Raw genomic sequence first — 18,200 nt, forward strand, 5'->3', positions numbered from 1 at the left:
TAGATTTTTGTCATTTTTTGACATTTTTGTCATTCTTGTCATTTTTGTCATTTCTGCACCATGTCATGTTTTGATATTTCATTGATTTTTTGTCATTTTTGTCATTTTTTTTACATTTGTTTTTTATTTAATTTTTGACATTATTATCATTTTTGTCATTTTTGTCATTTTTTAAGTTTTTTTTTTTCATTTTTGTCATTTTATCATTTTTGTCATTTTTGTCATTTTTGTCATTTTTGTCATTTTTGTCATTTTTGTCATTTTTATCATTTTTGTCATTTTTGTCATTTTTGTCATTTTTGTCATTTTGTCATTTTTGTCATTTTTGTCATTTTTGTCATTTATGTCATTTTGTCATTTATTTCTTTTTGTCATTTTCATCATTTTTGTCATTTTTATCACTTTTGTCATTTTTGTATTTTTTTCCTTTTTGACACTATTGTCATCTTTGTCATTTTTGTCATATTTGAAGTTTTTTTTCCATTTTGTCATTTTTGAAATTTTCGTCATTTTTGTCATTTTTATCATTTTTTGTTATTTTTTCATTTTTGACACTATTGTCATCTTTGTCATTTTTGTCATTTTTGAAGTTTTTTTTTCATTTTGGTCATTTTCGTCATTTTTGTTATTTTTGTAATTTTTGTCATTTTGTCATTTAATTCTTTTTGTCATTTTGATCATTTTTGTAATTTTTGTCAATTTTGTCATTTTTGTATTTTTTTTCATTTTTGTCATTTTTGTCTTTCTTTTATTTTTGCAATTTTTGTAATTTTTGTCTTTTTTGTTATTTGTGTAATATTTGTTATTATGTTATTTTTGTCAGTTTTGTCAATTTTGTCATTTTTGTCATTTTTATCAGTTTTGTCATTGTTGTCGATTTTGTCATTTTTATCATTTTGCTCATTTCTGTCATTTTGTCGTGCCTGTAATTTTTGTCATTTTTTGTCGTTTTTTCCATTTAGACATTTTTGTCATTTTTTCATTTTTGTTATTTTTGTCATTATTGTTATTATTGCCATTTTTGTAATTTTTGTTATTTATGTTTTTTTGTAATTTTTGTATTTTTGGCATTCTTGTAATTTTTGCATTTTTTATGTAATTTTTGTAATTTTTGTAATTTATGTCATTTTTGCCATTTTTTCATTATCGCCTTTTTTGTAAATTTTGTAATTTTTGTTATTTTTGTGATTTATGTCATTTTTGTCATTTATGCCATTTTTGTCATTTTGGTCATTTTTGTGATTTATGTCACTTACGCCATTTTTGTCATTTTGGTCCTTTTGGTCATTTTTGTCTTTTTTCCATTTTTGTCATTTTTGTTATTTTTGTCATTTTTGTCATTTTTGTCATTTTTGTCATTTTTGTCATTTTTGTCAATTTTGTCAATTTTGTCATTTTTGTCATTTTGTCATTCTTTTCAATTTTGTTATTTTTGTCATTTTTGTCATTTTCATTATTTTTATCATTTTTGTCATTTTTGTCTTTTTTGTCATTTTTGTCATTTTTGTCATTTTTGTCATTTTTGTCATTTTGTCATTTTTGTAATTTTTGTAATTTTTGTAATTTTTTTCATTTTTGTCATTTTTGTCATTTTTATTATTTTTGTCATTCTTTTAAATTTTTGTCATTTTCATCATTTTTGTCGTTTTTGGCATTTGTGTCATACTAGTCATTTTTTGTGATTTTTGCCATGTCAGTTCTTTTTTTTTTCATTTTGTCATTTTTCTCATTTTTGTCACTTTTCTCAATTTTTTCATTTTTGTAACATTTATCCTTTTTTGTATTTTTTGTCATCTTTGTCATTTTTGTAATTTATGTTATTTTTTGTCATTTTCTTTAATTTTGCCTTGTTTGCCATTTATCATTTTTGTCATTTTTGTATTTTTTTTTTTCATTTTGTCAGTGTTGCCATTGTTGTCATTTTTATCATTTTTGTCATTATTTCCATTGTTTTTTATTTTTGTCGTTTCCGTCATTTTGTTAGTTTTTAGCTTTAATGTTTTTTTTTTGACATTTTTGGTTTTTGGTCATTTTTGCCTTTTTGATTATTTTTTATCATTTGTTTTAATTTGGTGACAAAACAATTTTGCCAACTTACCTCACTTGAGTTATCATTCAAAATTTGATTCAACTTTTATAAACAACTTGCAAACATCAATTATGAAACAGTTCCAAGATAAGAAAGTTGACTTTTCAGTCCGTTGACCTCTGATTAGCTGTTGATTTATACGGTCACGAGTCGAGGCGAAAGTTCAAAGTAGATTATTTTTCACACCAGGTATCGCGTTTAAAAGTAATTTCAAAATCGATTTTCAATTGCTAGCAAATTGTTGTTTTTTTTCTTTTTAATTAAATTAAATTGAAAAGGTAAAGCTGCCAGGAGGTGTGCGATATGCGGCGGCCTGCGGTGTTTGTTGAAGTTCAAATATGGATTCCGCCGCATTGGTAAATACCTGGTTAGGTATTTCTGTCTAAATATATCAGCTGATAGTCGCTGGCATGGCTGACAACAACGCACCAGAACAGGAGAATGTCTGGTTGGAATATTCCTCGCGAGCTATTTTTCCCCTGTTTTGCCGATATTTGCACAGCAGGAACGTTATCGGAGATAAACGTTATCCGGGAGATGGTTTATTCCGAATTGATAAGTGGCAATGAACGAGAGATAACTTCGATTGCACACACCTAGTTATTTTTGTTTTTGAAATATTACTTACAATCGATCATTTTTACGAAGTAGGGAATTGTTTCTAATCTGTTTAACCTAAACCTCGAATGATCTTTCGCTTTTTTGTAAACAATATTTAACTTAAATTCAACCTGGAAGAGTTCAATGCCAATCACCCACATCGACATGTGTGCCAAACTCGGCAAATGTGAAAGATCAAAAGCTGCCGCGCGCACAATTACGAATTCCGTTGTCTCAATTGGAACGAGCTGATGATTGTAATGAATGAGAGCTCAATGCTAATTCCATTATATGTGTTCTGTTTTTAGTTTGTAGAAATCCCGTTTGGAATTCGTTAGGTCAAACCAAGAAAAATTCTATTCTAGTTGTCATATTGAAGTGAAAAATGTGTAATTAAAAATTTGCATTATCAAAAGTTTCCGACGATGATGATCATTTAAATTAAATTTATGACAAATTCTCATGGGATCTCCAAGAATAAATAAGTGCGACTAAAACCCTAATAAATGTTAGAAGTAGCCAAAATAACATAGGGTATGGTCTCTACTTTTTTTTCTTCACGCCTACGACCTTTTTTTATAGGTAGCTCATAGGTATAAAACTTTAATTCCACACTGTTTTTGTGAGCTATCGTTTATCATTGCTCTTAAAAGCGATTGGTAACATTAATTTACTCCATTAATCAATTGTCGGTAATTAAATCATAGGCAGGTCCCATTCTCTTGGAAAAGGTCACCCGGCAGCAAGATTTAAATCGCGTGACTTAGCATGGCTTTCAATTTGTTGTATTGAACTTGCATGAGTCGATCAGGTTTTAAAAGGGGTTTGGTGAACCGGCTTAACCCAGACATTAAGAAAAAAAAACTGCGTCTCCAGACTCACGAGATCGTAAACATCGCATCAATGTCACGAGATTTCTAGAGTTCAAACAGGCAGCAGCTGCCCTCTTCGGCCGGCCGGAATCAACCGGATTTAAGCGGATTGTTCGTTCATGCATCGGCCCTCAGACGATCACGAGCGAAAAATATTTGTAATAATCACATACCGACGTCAGAAAAGTTTCGAGATGGATATTTCATCTCGAAGCTTTTTGACGTCAAAATGTGAATATTGCGAATATCTAAACATTAAAAAAGTTAAGGTACAATTGAAATATAATCTTCAGAATTGCGCACCGAAGTCTTGTCGACTAACTCAGTTAACATACTCTTAATGTCAATTCGTATTCAGTAATACGTTTTAATCATTAGGGGAGAATGAGGAGACTTGATCCCTGGGGATACTTGATTCCTTAGCTATATCTCGAAACTGGAATGTCTTACAAAGATCAAATGTTCTAGAAAAATGTGCCAAAATGAGCAAAATAACAATGCTTGTAGTTTAAAAAATTTTAACAAAATAATTGTTTGAGTAATTGAACTTTGTTTGAAAAATTTCACTAAATGTAACTTGAAGATCTTTTTTCATCACTTTTAAATGTTCCTTACATGGGAAAATTATGAAAAAAAATATTTGTTCCAATATATCAATGGTTCGAGCGTAAAATGAACTTCATAATGCCATATTTTCAAAGCAATGGAAAACTCTCAACATTTTTCAGAAAAAGTTTTCTAAAATAATGATTATGGGTACAATTGATCCCCCTTCCAAACGGCATATTCTTCTTCTGAATTGATCGTTATGATTGCTGATTACGAAATTACTAATATTTATCCAAAAAGTAATATTTATCAAACAATTATCTGAAGAAAAGAGCAAAAATAATTAATTTTTTCATAATTATAAAAAATAACGCCTCTAAGTATGCAATGTTATTAGCGTTGAGAATTTAGAATTTGTTTCTTATGTCTGCTATAGATTGTGAAATGAGAACAAACATGACCAAAATAGTCAATTAATATTCTATCTTGGGGTTTTGTTAGATTTTTATACAAGGATTAGGGCTTCCTGAATAAAAGATCAAGTCTCCTTCAATAGGGGATCAAGTCTCCCCTAACTTCAGAAAAATCGCATTTTTTTTACTCCCACAAAAATGCTTCTAGTTCATCAAAGGGTACAAGTATCGTTCTAATTTTTGGAGCATAGAAACTTGAAGTTACAAGCTGTCAGAAAATGTCAAAGACGGCGAGTTGCAAAATTTTTAAAAAAGATATGGTGAAAATAAGAAAAGGGGGATCAAGTATCCCCTACTGTTGTTTGAATAAAAATTAAAAATAATCGGTGTTATCCAAACAAAAGTTTGAAGAAAAGTGGTTTTTATAAATATTTTGAAACTGTCATAACTTGTTCGAAAGCCTTTCACATTTTCTATACTTAGTCCCAGACAAAAGTTAAGTTTTGTGCCCATGCTAAATCCTAGAATCACTAAAATTTTAAAATAACTGGGAGTGCGAGCCTTGATCGAGGAGAAAATCATGAACAACGGAGCAAGGATTTGAAGGCATGAGTTCATGTTTTGGATCGATTGCTATCAATGTAATGTGTAGTTTCAAAAGTGGCCCTTATAAATTGCAAGAAAAAACTATCGGCTCTCAACTCTTATATTATTGATGAAAATATTTTACACAAACGTGCATCGGCAGTAATATAAAATATATTGGAAAAAATAACAAAAAATTGCTAAAAACGACAAAAAAGTCAAAAATGATAAAACTGACAAAAATGGAATAAAAATAACACAAAAATGGAACAAAAAAGAAACAAAAGATGTACAAAAATGAAACGAAAGATGTACAAAAATGGAACAAAAAATGGAACTCAATGGAACAAAAATAGAACAAAATGGAAAAAAATGAACAAAACTGAAACAAAAATAGAACAAAAAGGAAACAAAAATGTCACAAAAATGAAAAAAAAATTAAAAAATGATAAAAATGGAACAAAAACGGAACAAAAATGTGACATAAATGGAACAAAATTGTAACAACATGGAAAAAATGCCACAAAATGACACAAAAATGACACCAAAATTTCACAAAAACCACAAAAATATCAGGAAAAGGAAAAAAATGACAAAAATTACAAAATTAAAAAATATGACAAAATTAAAAAAATAACAGAAATTACAAGACTGACAAAAATTACAAAAATGACAAAAATTTAAAAATTACAGAAATGACAAAAATTATAAAATAACAAAAATAAAAAATTACAAATATCACAAAAATGACAAAAAAAACAACAATAACAAAATTTAAAAAATATACAAAAGCTGCAAATATTACAAAAATGACAAAAATAACGACAAAATATACATAAATGACAAAAATGACAAAAATGACAAAAATGATAAAATTGATAAAAATGACAAAAGTGACAAAATGAGAAAAATGACCAAAATCACAAAAACGATAAAAAGACAAAAATAAAACAAAAAAGGAACAAAAACGACACAAAAATGGAATATAAATAGAACAGAAAAATGCAACAAAAAAAAAAACAAAAATGGAACCAAAATTACACAACAATGGAACAAAAATGGAATAATTGACTTTTCTTATATAAAAATAAACCTAAACACCGGATCAAATTTGTTAAGCATACGAGTGTTCATTAAATTTTAATTCCAATTTTGCCTAAACTGAATCATATGTATAATATTGTTTTCGAACTAAATATTAAAATTTTTACATTTTTTGTTGAATTGTTTGTTTGAAGTTGTTTATTGTAATTGTGATTGAGGTAATTTTTTTTCACCAGGGTTGTCCTTAAATGATTTTAATGGAATAAATAGAATTAAAAAGCAGTAAAAAGATTTGCTTGAACGCGCCATGACCTAATTAAAAACAAATTTGATATTAAAAAATAGAAATAGCGAAAATGTAAAAAAAATATACTAATTGCAAAAAATGACACAAATGACAGAAACTAAGTAAATTTAACAAAAATGACAGAAACGCCCTTAAACTAAAAAAAATAACGGAAATGTCATAACTACCGATAAAACTGGTAGAAATACAGACCCCTTTCGTTTTTGGCAACATTCGATTTTGGCAACATCCGATTTTGGCACATGTGCCAAAATCGAACGGTTTTAGAATCAACATTACCTTTCATTTTTCGTTATAACAGGACCAACTTCAATTTAGACAAACACCATAAATACGTTTTTATGTTCTGAAATGGTGATAAAATGCAACAATAAAAAAAAATTACCCAAAAATGACAAAAATATGAAAAATTCAAAAAGTTTAAAAACAAATTCAAGCAAACTAAAAATGATAAAGAGCGACAAAAACAGCAAATATGACAAATGAAAAAAAAAACATTATTAACGAAACAAGAAAAGGGGGAAATGCTTCAAAAACACGATGAAAAAAAAATATTAAAAATGATTACAATTGTCGAAAATTTACCAAAAATCACGTGTTTGATAATAATAACAGTTATTTTGTAAAAATAACTGAAAAAGGAGTTGAGAAAAAAACTGTTCGATTTTGGCAACACAAAATGTACAAAATGAATGTTGCCAAAATCGAACGGGATCTGTAACAGAATAAAGATGATTAAAATAGAAAAAAAATGCCAAAAAATATCAAAAATAATTTTAAAAAAAATTAAAAACATCTCAAAATCTAGGGGTGGAAAACAGATAAAAATTTGAAAAAAAATCGCTCAAATGTCAAATTGGTATGATTAAATCACATTTTCGAAGGTGATGGAAAGAATTAGAAAAACATGAGGTATCAAAGTACGAATTACATAAGCCGTAAATATCATGAATTTTTCGAAAAAGATACAACGGGTCACCAGCAGGACTTGAACCTGAACCTTAATTTCGTTGATAATTCGAAAAATCTGTTGGAAAACATGTTATTGTAGAGGAATTCTTGCTCTTCAAGATCGGTACAAAAAAATTTGCATTTTCGAATAAGTTCGAAGTTCGAAAAAAGTGGTGGATTTTATCCACTGAAATTTGCAAAACTTTTAAAATTATTTCAAAGTGTTCCATAAAAATGTTCAAGTCAGTAAACTGAGTTAACAATCATTAATTGTAGTTATTTGTTCTTCATAAGAATTGTATTTGGTAAACCGGTAGGATTAAAATCATGACAATCGGTTGAACACTCAATATCTATCAGCCAGACCTTTTTAAAGTGATTTTTTTCTTCCTTTTTGTACGTTTTAGCTCCAAGGCGACATCGCATTCATTTATAAAATAAAAAAAAAACATAATGCAATCTTCAAAGGACCAAAACAAGGATCAGAAACTTCATAACATAATGAAATAGAGGCCTTACAACACAATCAAAATGAAATTGGAAATCATTTTTGTTCTAAAACGTGTTTTTCTTTGAAATTCCTACCATTCTCATATAAATTTGTGATACAATCGTTTTTGTAACGTCACAAAAAAAAATCCAATATGGCTCTCGGCACCAAATATTCCTTGGCAGCGAATTCCTATTTACCTCATCCAGCTCAAAACATGTCATTAATTCGCGGGGTAGGCGTTGACCAAATGGCATCACACGTTTTTTTAGTGTTTGCGAAAATGTTCAATAATTTCATAGTTTTAAGATGTAATTTCGCAGAGAAATGTGTTGAAATGTTATTCTCGGGGGCTGGATGTGTATGGAAATAATTATTCACAGGAACGGCTTAAACGGTCTTGCGATATTGTATAAATTGCTGCGAAAAATGAGCGAGTGCGTTGGCTTGTGTTAGTGCATGATTGAAGAAGGTTCCGTTATTTTGAAAATGTGTTGACTGAAATTTTTGCTCATTTTTTTGTTTTGGCGTTCAATGATGGGATTTCTTCTCCTTCTTCTTTCTGTTTTCCAGAAGGGGTATGCCGGTATGCTGAAGTTTTATGACCGGTATCTCTGACCATATGTCCAGTAATGATGGGATTCATGACTTCAATTTAAAATACAAAACTGATCTCGTCATTGATGTGTTGGAATATTCGTCTTTTGCACGAGAAATTTTGCACTCTTTCGAAGAGTCTTTAAATGTGTGAATTTGTATTGAAATTAACAACCTTTGAAATTTTTTCTCGAGTTTGAAAAATATTCTCCCATAATTTCACAATCAAATATTTGATATTTGAACTAAACAATACCACCATAAAATATTTTTTGGTTTACACCAATCCGAAATATAACAGTTTAAAAAAAGTACAAGTTTTTGCTTAAAAATCCCTTGTAGATAACAAACAAAAACTGATACAAATTTGCTCTTTGAAAGAAAAAGCTTAGAAGACAGTTTTCTTACATGAATGATGACTATGTGATGACTTACAAAAGTTAGAGCCAGAATACTGTTTTTTTTTTCGACACACCCTAACATTTCAACATTTAAAAAATCATAACTCGCTTACAAATTGTCATATCATATGACTCATAAGTATGTGATGCGGGGTTGCGATTTTTCGTTTTAAAATTCCAAAGTTTTTTTCCGGTTTTTGACCGGTCGGTTATTAATGATGATTTTCTCGATTATTTATGACCACTTTTAATATAACATCATGGCGAATAGAAAAAAAAACAATGTTAAGGCTTCAAAAATTGTAACCCAAAACTTGTAAACCGGTAATAAATGACAAATACTCGACGTCTTGCAACACGCAGTCTTTTCGTATCAAATAATAGGTTTTCATGATTTTTTGAAACGATTCTAACGAAATTAGCATCTATTCATTGCTTTACTCCACAATTTCAAAAACGAAAGGGGCCTGAATATATGTTATCACTTATTGATTTTTCTCGGTGAGTAAAACAACTATTTGTTATCTTTACGTAACGTTTCGGGTTACTTCTCTTCACCCATCATCAGACGTCTAAAAATATTTTTATTAGAAATTTTGAACTTTTTAAATTAAATTACATTTTTTTAAATTACAAAATATTCTTCACTTCACTTACAAAAACAGTAAAACAGCACAAGTTTGCTCCACTCAGCTGCTTGTCGGTTTGTTTACTGGTTTGTTGCCTGAAGTTTGAAAAATGAGAATCATTTAAATTTTGTTTTAAGCCTAGCTCTGATATGCAGAAGCTCAGGAAAAAATGTAAATAACTTGATTTTTTTGTACATCTCCATATCTCACAACAACGTGTGTATTATTTATATTTGTAAAACGACATTTATAACGAGAGATTCTTTGAACAGCTTTTAAAGTTATAATTTTTAAACTACCAGATTGTATACAAATCACGAAACATTATTTTATTCAACATTTTTTCGCAGTGAACATTAAAGATTCGCAGATTGTTTTATAAAAGTATGTATATGTTGTGTAGAAGAGTACCGAAATAAGTAAATTGAGAAAATTTGTTCACAGTTTTTACTATTTTCGCCAATTTCATGTTTCTTTAAATATATTTTATTTTGATCTGTGAAATTCACCGGAAGGAGGTGCAGTAGTGTGCAGCAAATATTTTAGACTCATTGCCCCCGCCGCCACATTTCGCTCTCTCAAAATGATCGTTTTTTATTAGATTTTAACCTTTCTTTATATTGACTGATTTATTAAAATTTGGAAAATAATCACATGTCAATTAAACACAAATGACAAAAATGAAAAATAAAATAAAAATGATAAAAAAATTACATAAATGAAAAAAAAGACAAATATGTTGTTGCAAAAATTGGCACGAAACTAAGAAAATTAAAAAAAAAAAATAAAAGAAAAAAATGTCAACAACGCCCAAAACCTAAAAAAATGAAGAAAATGTCAAAACCGATAAACATGGTAGAAGTAACAGAAAAAAGATAAGTAACAATGATAGAATATGATAAAATCGAATAAAAATGCCAGAAAACATTCAAATAATTTACAAAAAATTAAAAACATCTGAAAATTTGTCATTAATGCCGCATTTATACTCTTGCCGCTTACTTAGTTCATGGAAATTTAGTCATTTTTTTAAGTCATTTTTGTGATGTTTATAAATCTTGTCATTTTTTCCTCTTTTTGTTATTTCTTGTTCCTTTTGGCCTCCTTACAAAAAGCCAACGGTCAGTTGGGGATATCATTAATTAAGGGTCCAAGACCCCACTTTATATATACCAATCGAATCAGTTAGACGAGTTACGAAGATGTCCGTGGATGTGTATGTTCCATTGAAACATTCTTACCAACCTAACTCCTATTTTAGTTTTTACGATTTTGATGAATCTAGTATCAGAAAATTGGATTTTTTTTTCCTGTAGATCATATCTTAAAAACAAAAAAAAAAACAAAATTGTTTAAAATTGTTCTATTCCATAGTAAATTTTGTAATTATTTCATTGTTGTCATTGTGGACATTTTTTGCATCATTCAAGTCAATGGCTATTTTTTAAGTTTTCTTCATAAATGTTTTTTCGTATTTTGGTAATTTTTGTTGAAAGGAAACGTTGAAAAAAATCACAAACCGGCGGCATTCAAGCCATCATGACTTTCATAAGGAAACGAACGATTCCGTAGTGGTTTATTGCAAAAATTACTACCCTCCAAGACCTTGAAGCAGGCATCAAATTTGCCATCCAAAACAGGTTGGTACGGAGAGCAACGAAAAACGCGAAGTAGCTACTTGAAAGTTCGGCCAGTGTTGATTTAAATAACACCTTTGGACTGAAGTTGGAAGAAAATGCATGAAAATAGTTGATGCGTGCTGTTTGTGTTTATGTGCCACACATTTATGCCAAGGGAGAAACAATAATGAGTGAATTGTCTCTCTAAAAGGGCCACAAAAATTAGAATTTGCAGGCAAATATTCAAAGCTAAAATCGAAGCCACAGTTTTTTACCCCTATGTGTGTATGTGACCTTCCAAATTTAAAGCGTTGTTGTGCTGAGTTGTGCAAAACTTGAAACCGAAAATTGCCTAGCACCATTAATATTAAAAAATTTGCACCGTTCCCCATCATCGAGCAAACGGACAGCCTCGCGCAACCTTCAATTAAAATCTCATTCATTCGGAGTCAAGTTGAATGTTGAATGTTTCTCAATTGGATGCAAATGTTTGTGGCAGGCCTGCCTGAGCATCACGACACGATGCGATTCACTCGTTTTTTATTTGGTTGGGACGTATTTTTCGGGAATACTTTTGCCAGAAACATATTTTGGCTTAAAAATCTATGTTTAGGGGGAGTTACCCAAATAAGTATTGTAGGAATTTGGAGAAAAATTGAATTTCTAGCGTTATTATAAAACTGTCTGGATTTGATCGCTAAGCTGATTCGCCCTTTTTGAAAGCACAAGTTGGCCGGCTGTCAACAAGAGTGACGCTCGAAGCGTCACCCGGCAGCTGGTGCGTGCACACCAAATTTACATGCTCCGTAGAGCCTGATGTCCGTCGCATATTTGCCATTTTTCCCCATCTTTCAACGCAACGATCTTCAAAGTAGTGTTTCGTATATTCCGGAGATCTGTATCATTGTTTGTTTAAAAATCATGTGCACGAACCCGTTCTTAATGTGAGCATCCGACCAACTGTCAATTTATTCAGTTCCTAAATCTTAAAACAGCCATTTGAAGGTAACTTCCGTCCTGTACCAAACTATTTTTGTTGTATGTAGTGGGTTTAATTTGTTTTTTTTTTGCTCTGGTCTATTCGACTGCGACTCACGGTTCGCGATTAGCATTCAATCGCGAAATTAAAAGGTAGCTACTTGCCAATTCAGCCGGCCTGTAATGTGCTTGGCTTATGCCAACCAAGACAATCGGTCGCCGCCACTATGTCTAGCATGATCGCTTCCACCGCCAGCATGCTTGAGGCGTCTCGGGGGAAAAAAAGAGTGGATGGCCCCCGATGCGGACACGCCGTCGATATGTACGCCCTAGAAGCTGCTCTGAGGCTGGGTAATGAAGTGTGCGGTTTCGCTTGTTTGATCATTCCTTCCACGCTCTTTTTCGTTCGACTTCGAACACGATAGTTTGCAGTTTTTTTTCTCTCTCGTTCGATCGATCGTGTTCACACTTTTCAAGTAGGCCTTGACGTACAGGTACCACCCATGTTGTTATTATTTTGCAATGTTTGTGCTTTTTTCTCCCTTCAAAAGGGCTTGAACGCCCACGTTTTCCATCAAGGTCAGCTACCATGCATCGTGCAATGCAGTTTTCGGTTCACAAAACCCGTTCAACAATCCACAAAGTTCAGGCCTCAAGCAATCGACGACTGCCAGGGTACGAAAGCTGTTATTACCCTGATCGTTCAGCAAGTTGGAGTGAGTTGTGCCACGTCAGCCTATCGATCGCTGATCATCTTCTGGAGTCGGTGGTCGAGCCGAGAAGCCGGGCGGGAAGATGTTGATTTGATGAAAGATGTGTTTTTCCTGGCGCTAAACGGGAAAGAGCACAGCGCATTGATCGGTAGTGATTGGCGGCCGTTGTTCTCACTGTAGTAGAAGTTCAAGGACGGACATTCCCGCGCAAAAAAAAACCAACCACCCTGTCGATGACTGCGGGAATAGAGTAGTAAATTAATTTGTGAACCGAGCAATAAATTCATTAAAGCGCGCCTCATCGCATTGTTGAGGAAAACGCACGCGGGTAGATTGATAAAGATTGTTTTCTTGTGAACAAAAATTCAAGTCTGCATTTTGATTTTGGTGACAAATCTTCCTATTAAGATTAACCAATTTTCTCCTTCTCTTGTTGAGATTTGTCCAATCGAAGCAATCGATGGGACAAATAACAACATACACATAATTAGTATACAAGTGTTTTATGTTACCATGGAAATGGTTTAGTTCATAAGGTAGTGATATTAGTTGAATGAAGTATTCCTAGTTCAACCAGCAAGTAGTACAGATCTCTTCTTTCCACTGCCCAAGTGCTGCACAACATCTCTTCTGTAGCTGATTGAGTTCAAAATCAGCTGTTAATGGGAACCGGTATCTTGGACCATATTTATACCCATAACCAATTTAAGTGTTTTAAGTATGGTGCCAATAAAGCCAATAACTTCGAATTCTATAGATACAAGCTTGTTTAGAAGGTCGCCCACGATGAATGACCACAACAATAAAGGTAATAGAAGCTTAACTTGAGCACATCTCTTCGTTGGGGTAGCTTTGATTGTAAGTGTTGTGATCTGTATTCTCCGGATAAACTAAATGAAACACTTCTTTAAATTTAACTTGAAGGACTTGCTTTCATTAATTTCAGTCTGACCAGTTTGAATGATTTAGCAAAATTATTCTAACGAGACTTCTCCGATTACTTCGATCACTATCGAAAATTGGAAACTACCACATCTCCCTTTGTTTTAACAACAGTTGAAATATGACTAAAATTATGAGTTGACGACGAAGTCCTGGTTCCTGGTGCTAGTGAGGTGGATTAACCGATCTGAGCTGATGTTATTTGTTGACCCTGCGAAACCACTGGTTCGACCTGGATATCTGAACCGTCATCACCTGTCGACACCTTTTTAAGATATGCAGTATTCCGTAAAAACGTATTCCCATCTTCATCTTGAATCTCAACTTGGTTCTCTTTCCTCCTTATGACTTCGTAGTTGATGGGTGCAAAATAAGGCTGTAGTTTGTTTCCCGATATTGAATTTTGGACAATTACACAGTCACCCTCAACTACTCCAAAAAGTTTTGCGTTACGGCGATTATCTTCACGTTCTTTTCCATGATACTTATTCACCAGATCTCTATCGCAAGTTTCTGGATCAAACAGCGGGATTGTTTCGATATCTCTTAAAGACGGGACGTACAGACCTGTTCTGTAGAAGTTGGGAAGGAGGTTTGCCAGTAATCAAATGAGGAGTTGAATTATAAATTACAAGCTATTCAAGCATATCGTTTTTCCAGTCTCGTTTAAAAACCTTACTAATATTCAAGCGTTTTAGAAGAGATCTATTCTGTCTTTCTACTTCTCCGCTTTCTTGAGGCCAATATGAAGAGGTATGGTTCAACACGATACACCTGGATTTACCATAACTTCTGAATGCGGTGCTTATAAACTTTCGTCCATTGTTGAGGTGATTGTTCTGGGATAACCAAAACGCACGGAAATCGATTCTAACTCCTTTATAGTCTCCTCGGAAGTAATTTTCCGCATAACACGGCTATCAACAGGTATTCTCCGGTTGGAAGGAGGCCAAGAAAACCAATCGCGATGTCAATCCACGGCTCGTCTGGCATGACTCTTCGTCTCATCGGTTCTGGAGCTGAAGTCCTACCGGCCAATCGACATTCCTCACAAATTCTCACGAACGCTCTGGCATCCTTGTCAATCCCAGGCCACCACACACGCTCCCTCAGACGCAGTATCATTGCTGTTTTACCAGGATGTGCCTTATGAGCCAGTTGTAGAATTCGTGGTTGTAAAGATTTCGGTATTACCAATAGAGATCCGCGAACTATTACTCCTTCGACGACATAAATTTCGCCTTTGAAAGGAACATCTTTAATACTTGGATTTACGCTGTCATTCGATCAGTTATCCAACTCTATCGCTTCTTTAAGATATGTTAATTGGGCATCATAAAGTATTGCAGCTCTAATTTCAGCAATGTCAACCGCAACCATCGATAACCTCGTCCGAATCGTCCGCATCAGCTGAGCCAGCCGAAACTGACAGCCTCGAAAAAGCATCCGCAATATTCTGCTTCCCGGGCTTCTAAAATACTCGAAATCTGAACGACTGTAACCTGAGTACCCATCGATCTATCCGACCAGGAGTGCGTGAAGTGGGCTTAAAGATTTCGGTGAGTCTATGGTCAGTTTCCAGCTCCAACTTCCGTCCGGTATCGGATTGGCCCTCAAACTGTAGCAATACAGCCTCCAAGCCCACTGGAGAAGTATCGATCACCATCCTGGTCCTACGAACGTTTTCGAAATATCCTAAAATAGGTGCTCTACAAACTGCATTTTTTAAATTCCTAAAGGTTTCCAACGACAGAAGCTGCGGGGATAAGACTTGACCTACTTCATAATGGAAATCGTTGGGAAGAGGTTATTCCACGATCGGGGAATACACACGGGTAGAGTGGCGCTGACTCGAACCATTCGAGTCGGAGTAGGATGACGTCTTCGTCGGGAATCATCCGAGTCGTTGCGTTAAGTCACGCGCGTGTGCCGTGACAGGCGCGAGTCTAGAATAAGCTGCTCTCGATCTGGCACACGACGGGCAAGGTGGCGAACCTCGAATCCTGGAGATAAAAGGTCGGGCTCCGAGTCATTAGAGGAGAGGTCAGGCCTCGAACCTCCAGGCGGAGAGGTTTGTGTGGTCAACCCCGAGTCTTTATGATAAGGGGTCTGGTTTCCAGTCGTAAGAGGAGGGATCAGGCCCCTAATCAACAAGAGGAGGGGTACTAGTGGTCACCTCGAGTCATTGCGAGGAGAGGTCAGATCTCAAGTCGTTAGAGGAGAGATCGGACCTTGAATCGTGCAGAGGAGAAGTCAACCTCGAGTCGATGCGAGGAGAGGTCGGATCTCGAGTCGTTAGAGGAGAGATCAGGCCTCAAGTCGCGAAGAGGAGAGGTTTGTGTGGGAATCTCGAGTCATTGCGAGGAGATGTCGGTTCTCAAGTCGTTAGAGGAGAGTTCAGGCGTCGAGTCGTAAGGATGAGAGGTTTTGCTGAAAGTGGTCTCGATAATGAGTATTGCCTTGGAGCGCACACTAGCGCGAATAGACCTCGAACTATTGAAGTACAGTGTGCTAAACAGTTCGAGGTGGGAACCAGGTCTGCGGCCTCAGGTGGAGTTTAGGGAGTACGGGGAGTACACGGAGTACAGACTGGGGGTCGCGGTGGCTCGCCGTGCCTTGGTATACAATCCGTAAACCGGGATTTACCACCTGTGGTTACCAACTTTAAAAAAAATTCTAAAAGCAATGTTATGCTTCACCAGCCACTCAATTTTTTGTCTTTCGACCAAAAGCTGTCGAAGTTCAAATGTTCTAGTGCTAAGTCTGGAACAAACCGACCTACATATCCAACTAGCCTAAAAAGCTTCTGTCTTCCTCCGCCATCCTAGGAGCTCTAAAGTTCTCAACTGCAACGACTTTCTCGCTGGATGGCCTGATTCCTTGACCCGATATATGGTGACCAAGAAAAATTGTTTCATTGACCCGAAATTTGCATTTTTTTAAGATTGAGAACCACCCCTCGTTCTTCCAAAGCTTTTAGAACAGAATCCAGGGCAGCATTATCCTCAGGCAACGATTTTGCGTAGAAAAAAATGTTGTTTTGATTAAAACCTGCTCAATGATCCACAGGAAATGCTCTGACGCACTGCAGATCCCAAACATCAACCACTTCATCGAGTTTTTGGTGCTCCTGCATGCAGTGAGAAGTTTAACAGAATCTTCTGTAGGTAAGTATCTGGTTTCCGGCACATAAAAATATTCCAATGAATGAAGCTGCAGATCAAGCAGCTGGTCAATGTGGATTCGTACTGATTGACACATCATTTAGCATCGATGTCAACTTTCCGTGCGACATAGGGAAGAATGACCCTGGCATTTAAACTCGCTGCGTGTTTTGGAAGCATGGCTAATCTCTTGGGACAGCGGCATTAAAGGTAGATTTGGTCACAATCTTCTCACACATGTTTCAACAAAATCATGGTTCTCTGGATAGAAGTTAACCCGGCGGGAGGTGGTTGTTTTATCAAAACTGATTATGCAATCACTCTGGTATCCCGTCACAGCTTCGTCGCAATAACATTATTGCGAACACATGCGAATGCGGAGAATCTTCAGCAACACTGGACCATCTTATATTCGCCTGTAGAAGGTTCGAGGCTCAACGCAGAAATATGTGGAAAACTACTATATCCGAAAGGATGATTCCCGAAAGGATTTCTTCCGAGTCTATTGTGAACCCCCTTTGTTGTTCTCCAAATGAGTGTTTTTTTTTTCATTTAAATCTGGCAGTTTCTGGCGTAGATTGCACGGTTTCACACATGTGTCTCCAACTACTCCTCTCTTTGCGTATATTTTCATTGTACTTAATTAGGTAAAGAAGTCTTAATTGGCTTTCATTCATCTTAACTAGCAGATGTCTCAATCCGTTTTCATAATTCTCGACCAGCAAAAGACTGAATCCGCCGTAATTGTCTTTAAAAACCAAAAAAAAAAATGTTGATAAAAAAGGATCGAGCTGGTTGCACTATTTTCAACAAGCAGAGGTCTCAATCCACTTTCACTTTTTTTTAACTAAAAAAAAGTATCAATCGGCTTTCATTTTCTTTACAAGCAGAAGTATCAATTTGTTTTATTTTTTCCAAACGAGCGGAAGTCTCGATCCACTTTAAATCCTCTTAGCTAGCAGAACCGTTGCAAATATGTTTCACGAACAAAAGTTTTCGAAAGATGTGTATCAATCTGATAACACTGCTTTCAACAGGCAGCAGTCTCAATCCATTATAACTTTTCTATGGGCAGACGTCTCAATCCCCCTTAAAAATTATTTGCTTTCAAAAGCCTTAATTCGCTTTCAAATGAAGGAACGAAAATGAATCGAGATTCCAGCTCGGTCGATGTAAAGTCATATGTAAGAGTAGATCACATATTCACGTTTTTTCGAATAGGATTGCTGAACAATCTGATGTTAAGTAATCTTCCTG

General features: G+C 34.3%; 1 protein-coding gene across 9 annotated transcripts in view; it reads right to left on the reverse strand.

Moving 5' to 3' along the window:
- The window catches only part of LOC129743183 (uncharacterized), a 113,375-nt gene that overhangs the window by 89,857 nt on the left and 5,318 nt on the right, over positions 1-18,200 (reverse strand). The window lies entirely within an intron of this gene.

The sequence above is a fragment of the Uranotaenia lowii genome, chromosome 1, assembly GCF_029784155.1.
Source record: "Uranotaenia lowii strain MFRU-FL chromosome 1, ASM2978415v1, whole genome shotgun sequence".
NCBI lineage: Eukaryota > Metazoa > Arthropoda > Insecta > Diptera > Culicidae > Uranotaenia > Uranotaenia lowii.